This window comes from Hypanus sabinus, chromosome 15 (assembly GCF_030144855.1).
Source record: "Hypanus sabinus isolate sHypSab1 chromosome 15, sHypSab1.hap1, whole genome shotgun sequence".
NCBI lineage: Eukaryota > Metazoa > Chordata > Chondrichthyes > Myliobatiformes > Dasyatidae > Hypanus > Hypanus sabinus.
Window position 1 is genome coordinate 72,186,340 of NC_082720.1, and position 6,368 is coordinate 72,192,707.

The 6,368-nt window shown below is 40.2% G+C and overlaps 1 long non-coding RNA gene across 1 annotated transcript; it reads left to right on the top strand.

Annotated features, from left to right (window-relative positions):
• The first annotated feature begins 774 nt into the window (after positions 1 to 774).
• On the top strand, positions 775 to 5,802 carry LOC132405187 (uncharacterized). The gene is made up of 4 exons (XR_009515783.1): positions 775 to 987; positions 1,113 to 2,328; positions 3,533 to 3,826; positions 5,200 to 5,802. It is a non-coding gene; the product is annotated as an uncharacterized LOC132405187 (long non-coding RNA).
• Positions 5,803 to 6,368: the final 566 nt, after the last annotated feature.

Genomic DNA, 6,368 nt, shown 5'->3' on the forward strand with positions numbered 1-6,368 from the left:
CCTGCATCTTAATGTATGAAAGGTGCTATATAAATAAAGTTATTATTATTAAATATACTACGGAGAACAGTCTGATATATCTCACATTCAGCCCCATAAACTCCATGAGTGGTAATTGTGACACACTTGAACAGGCTCAGCAAAATTGGTCAGAAAGATAAGTGCAAGTTCCATTATACTTAACTTCATCTTATTGTTTTTCTTTGATTAAGCATTATCATTTAAATGCATTTTCAAGTCATTTTACCATTAGATTGGAATAGTTCCACAACCTTTAAATAAACTGAGCTGTTTAAGAGCATGAGATGGTCCAGAGTGTGTCCTGGGTATCCACCATCTGAAGCTCAGCTGTGATTCATGGATCGCTCTGCTTTGCACAGCATAGCGGCAAGACTTGGAAGACATGTTTGTCCTGTTTTGATGTCACTGTTATCACTTCTAACATTCCGGTACTTTCTTGGAATTATTTTCTTTGAGGAGGAATTTGCATTGCAATCCGAATGTTCTTGTAGAAGTCATTATGGTCAACATCCAAAAGTAATCTGATCTTATTTTTAAAAATTAGGCATATGTGCTGTCTTTACGACAGTTATTTAGTTTATAATATTTTTGCTTAGTAATTCATTCGATAGTATTTTCTAGTTAGAATTAGAAGTGTTTAAAGTATATTCATTGCATGTAAAATATATCGGCATGCGATGACGTCACATCCGGTTTCGCCGCGTCTTGTGGGAAAGTACCGGTTTGAAATTAGCGCGAGGGTGGGGGCTTTCCACGAGGCACACCTGAGCAGAAGTTGTTTTGCAGGCATGAGAAATCACAGTGAGAGCAACGCTTTTTCACCATATGTTAATGTGAAGAGTGAACAGTAAATGGTTAATCTTACTGCGATCTAAGTAACGACGGTCGATAATGTTTATGCTTTCGTTAGTTAAAGAGTCGCGGATAGTTTGCATGGAAGTGTATTTAAAGTAGTCAATGGAGCAGGTAAACTCTCCCTGTATACTGCACCTTAGTGTAATGTAGTTATAGTCACCTTTGCAAGTATTTACAATTGAAATGTGATATTAAGGAACAAATACTGTATCAATCTTGTATTGTTTTATCAACAGTTTTCACCATATGTTAATGTGAAGAGTGAACAGTAAATGGTTAATCTTACTGCGATCTGGTTCGTATTGACTGTGGTTTATCTCAACGTTTAATTCGGCGTTTCGTTACACGCGAAGGAGAACGTTACAGCATACAAATGTCACACCTTTTGGCAAGTATTCTTGCATGGCAGCAAGATCTAGAAGGCATTTGAACCAGGAAGGCTGCAAGTAGAATGTCTGCCCCTGGAATTAATACGGGTAGTAAGACGAAGGAGTGACCCAGATCAAACACAATTCAACCCATTAGTTCTGTTAAAATAGTTATCCATTCCCCACTGTATGAATTATTTTGAATCCCAGATGTATATCTCACATCTCCTCTCATTCTTCTATGCTTCTGCTGAACTTGTGCCACCTATTTACAGAAAGTGTAAATGAATCATCTCTGCTTATCCTCTAAATGTCTCCATACTTTGGGAAATCTCTTTAGCTGATCCTCACACATTAAACCTAAGTCTTATACTAGTTGATGTTTTCATCCCAGCAAAAACACCCTGACAATTTACACTCTCTGTGGCTCCCATAATTTTATATCATTCTATCCAGCCCCATCAGCCTCTGACACTCCAGAGAAAACAATCCAACTTTGTCTAACCTCTCCTTATCACTAATATGCCCAGTAAATGTCTTCTGCACCTTCTCCGAAGCCTCCACACGCTTTCTATAGTGTGGTGACCAAAACTGCACACGATACTTCATATGTGACCCAATCAACATTTTATACAGCTGCAACATGACTTCACAACTTCCATTCTTCCGGATTTGCGGTTAAGATGGTGCCTGTGTACAATGTTCTCTCAGTCAACATCTTTCAGACAGCTCATGAAAACGTCTCTTTTTACTTCTTTTCTGTCTGTTTTTCACCTTAAATGTGTTTCTGGGACTGTTAGATCCTATGATTTATGTTTTGGATTTGGACTGATTAAGCTGTCTCTGAGAAGATCCCGGGAAGCGAGCGCGTGCTTGAACAGTCTCGATGTGAAGGAACTTCGAGATGGAACGTGAAGCGATGTTCAACGCCATTACACCGTTTAAAGCATCTATTAATCGCCGATTGAAGCATTGAGGCAAATGCAGAAGGCGAGCAAGAGTTCAATGCCGACTGCCTTCCTTTTGATCACTGCTGGAGAAGGAATCTGTGAGCAGCCAGTCGCTGTGTGGCTCGCTGTGGCAAGTCAGTAGGCCTCTGCCTTGTGTTGTGTCCCTCTCATTTGATGAATGTTAGTGATATCAAAGGATGGTATTGTGGTTCTGCATTTATGAATTGGACTATTGCGTTATGAGCTGTGGACTTCTTCAACCTCGTGGTTTTTATGTACTGTGTCCCTTTTCTCCCGTTCCTTTTCCATTTTGTTGTGGGAGGGGAGGGATTTTGAGGGTTTGGCCACTGTTAAGTTTTTTTTTGTGTGGGGGAAGGGTTGATGTTCCTGTTTTGTTCTGTGCGGAGGGAGGGGGTGATTAGGGGTTTGATGATTGGGGCTGTCTTTCTTTGTGTGTGTGGGGGGGGGCGGGTGGGGGTTGATGCTTCTCTCTGAATGACTTTCATGTTCTTTCTTTGTTTCATGGCTATCTGGAGAAGACAAATTTCCGAGTTTTGATACGAATACATGTTTTGATAACAAATAAACCTTTGAACCTTTGACCATTTTTCTCGATGTCCTGCCTGATGAAGACTAGCACGTATCAATCTGTTGCCACTTTCAGGGAGTTATGGACTTGAACCTCAAGATCCCTCTGTACATCAATGCATCTGATGGCCTGCCACTTAGCACATACTTTACTCTTGCTTTAGATCTCTCAAAACACAGAAAGCTCACCCTCGTCCAGATAGATCTGCCATCTGCCATTCCAAACTGATCTATATCCTACTATTTTCTTTGAAAAACTTCCTCAATATTCGCCACTCCACTAATTTTTGCACTGTCTGTAAACCTACTAATCAGCCCACCAACATCTTCTTCCAGATTATTTATATATTCAGTATATCACAAGCAACAGAGGTCCCAGCTCTGATCCTGGTGGAACACCCCTGCTTGCAGATATCCAGTCAGAGTTGTACGTCTCCGCCTCTACTCTTTGTCTTCTGTGACCAAACCAGTTTCACTTGCAATGTAGAAAATAGACACTTGGCTCAGTTGTGAAGGCCTAGAATCTAGCTTGGAACACAGTGGTTCCATGAGTCCAGCTATAGTCCTCACTTCATCATGTACACAGCTTGCAAAACCCTGTTCCATGAAATTAAGTCTGTGACTCAAATAGTTCACAGCTGTGCTTTGACCTAAGACTGAACAAATAACTAAATAAATAAATATATAAATAAGTAACTGTTTCCAAAGCCAGAAGAACCAGAGGAAGTCATGCTCTTGGATGTCTTGCAGTGTCGATGAAGAAACGCAGGACAATGGATCATCTGGACTTCCCCTCTGAGTAATGCGCAAACCAGACCAGGAGGAAGGGAAAACTTCATGTATTATCTCAAGCTCATAAGTATGTTATGAAAGGTGGTCCACAGAGAAATAACCTAGCTAGTACCCTACCGTTCTCAGAAGTCAGAGCTGCATCTCAGGGATGTATGCGTCTTGTGGGAGACAATCGCCACCATTTCACCACAGAGCGGGGCATTGCCAGCAAAACAGCATCCAATTTTACACCTTCTCTGTGTAAAAGTACAGGTAAGGGTAACAACTAGGTTGCTTGCTAGTCCACTTTAGAAGATATTTAAGTGTAAATTCCATGACAAAATTCTTGTAGAAACCTGGGAGAATACAGAGCTTTCAAAGTATATAACGTAAAGGCAAGGGATGCTTAGCAGAGGGTGATAAGTTATAAGTAACAGTTACCTGTAATTCATTCAGCTGGAGACAGGCAAAGAGGTGCAAATCTCAATACATGATATAATATCATTAAAAGTGTTAGGACATTTGAATTTAAACAGATGGGGGGCCAGTCAGCCCCTCAAGCCTGCTTCACTATTTAATAGATTATGCTTGATCTGATTGTAACCTCGGTCCCTATTCACCTATGGTACCCTTTTAGCCCTCTCTTGCTCAACAAGAATTTATCTATCTCTGTCTAATGAATCCTTCCTTCTACCTTAACCAAATGCACTCCTGTTTTTGGCATTCCTGCCAAGGAAGTAAAAAGTTTAAATGTCTAAATTGGCAGTGACTCTGAGTTTGAGGTTCTCTCACGGAAAGAAAATTCTACTCCGAATCCTACCTATCAGAATCAGTCAAAATTCTGATTGCTTTGATTGAGTCTTCTCTCACTTGTTTAAACTCCTGTGGATACAAAGTTGTCTGTCCAGCTTTTCCTCACCATGCATCCTGCCATTCCAGGTTTTAGCCTGGTAGATCTTTCCGGAATTGCTTCCAATGCATTAATAACTTTCCTTCAACAAGGACAGCAATACTGTAAACAGTACTCCAGATGTGGTCCCACCTATGTCCTTCATAACTGAAACATCTTCAACCTACTTTTGTATTCAATTTCCTTAGCAGTATTCAATTACAGACTGTTTGATTTCTCAGTTACTTGCTGTGGCTGGACACAAATCCTTTGCAAATCATGAATAAATTATCCAGATCCCTCTGCGTCTCAAAACTCCACCATTCCTCACCAATTAGATATAATGCTGCTTTGCTCCATCCAGTACCATGAAATTTCATTTTCTGCAATAAATTTTGATGAGGTCCGATATGCAATGCATTCTGAATGCCTAAGTATGGAAATCCACTGGTTCCACTTTATTTCCTTCATTTGTTAGTTCAAGTCTCTAATAATTTGGTCAAACTTGAACTCCCTTTATAAAACCATGTAGACGTTGCTTGATTACTTTGAACTTTTCTGGGTGGCTTCCAATATTTGATGTTACTTTTATCCTTCACCTTCGCTCGGACTTTCACATTTAATTAGAAGAATTTTCCTTTTTCGGTTATTTTTCAGGGTTCAACCTAAAGTATTAATTCTGTTTCTCTTTCCACAGATGCTCTCTATCCTGTTGCCAGTTTCTGGCAAGTTGATTTGTTTGTTGTTTTTATTTCAGTAAGAAGACTGTCTTTGTCCTTTCTGGTCAACTTTCATGATAATCTCTCATCGTTCTACTCACAGAAAAACTCTCAGCCGGAATGGAGCAGATTAAACAGTTCCCTGTTCAATCATGTCTGTCACTGATCAGGATTAAAAATACATGCATAATCTGCAATATGTAAATGCCTTTCACTTGCCACATTAGGGGAGCTGCTATAGTTTTATTCAAGGACTTCACGCAGCATGTGGTGACTTCAATTAATACAAAATCTGATTGCCATAATCTATGTTTTCTGCTGTGCCTGCAGTTCAATTACATCAGTACTCTCTTTGATAATATTTGCATATCAAAAATAGAAATGAAATATTTGAGTAGCATGTATGTTAAGGAAACAGTGTGAGAATCTGGGGATGGCACAGTAGCAGAGCTGTTAGCATAGCGTTATTCATCCTGGGTTCAATTCTGCCACTGTGTTTAAGTTCTCCCTGAGAGCCCATGGGTTTACTTTGTATGCTCCCACATTCCAAAGACGTATGGGTTAGTAGGTTAATCGGTCACATTTGGTGTAATTTGGTGACACAAGCTCATTCAGCTTGAAGGCCTGATACTGTGTTGTTTCTCTAAATAAATCAATCAATAAATTATGCATTACATATTGTGTGCTAGTGCTATTTATTTATGAGAGAAGATATCATGCAAGTTTTAAAGATCAAACTCTCACGACCTTTTCAGAGCTAATTAAAATGTGATGTTGTGATATCAACATCATATCCTGAATACATTGAAGAAAGCCAAACTAGCTTTGGGTATGTAAATGAAGAGAAAGGTAGTAGTGGGGTTCCATCAATCAGGGCTGACCACGGATATTGCGTCCTAGCTGTCTAAATAAGCAAGCCAGGGCAATACGATATGGAGAACAAGCTGTTGTCTATTTAGCAAGCTCCCCCTCTCCACGCATCTGATAAAGACAAAGGAACTGCAGAGACCGATACAGTTAGGTATCAGAGCAGTTCCCCAGTTGCCAGTCAGCATTGAACTCAACGTCGGACTGCCTTAGAGACTCCAGCTCCGGTCTTTTCCTTCGGGGTTTACTGTACTCCCAAAGCCTTTCCCATGAGTGGGTATAGCCGCAAGGCAGCGGAGGTTTGAGATCACAGCTTTTCTTCTCCTGGATGAGCTGCCAA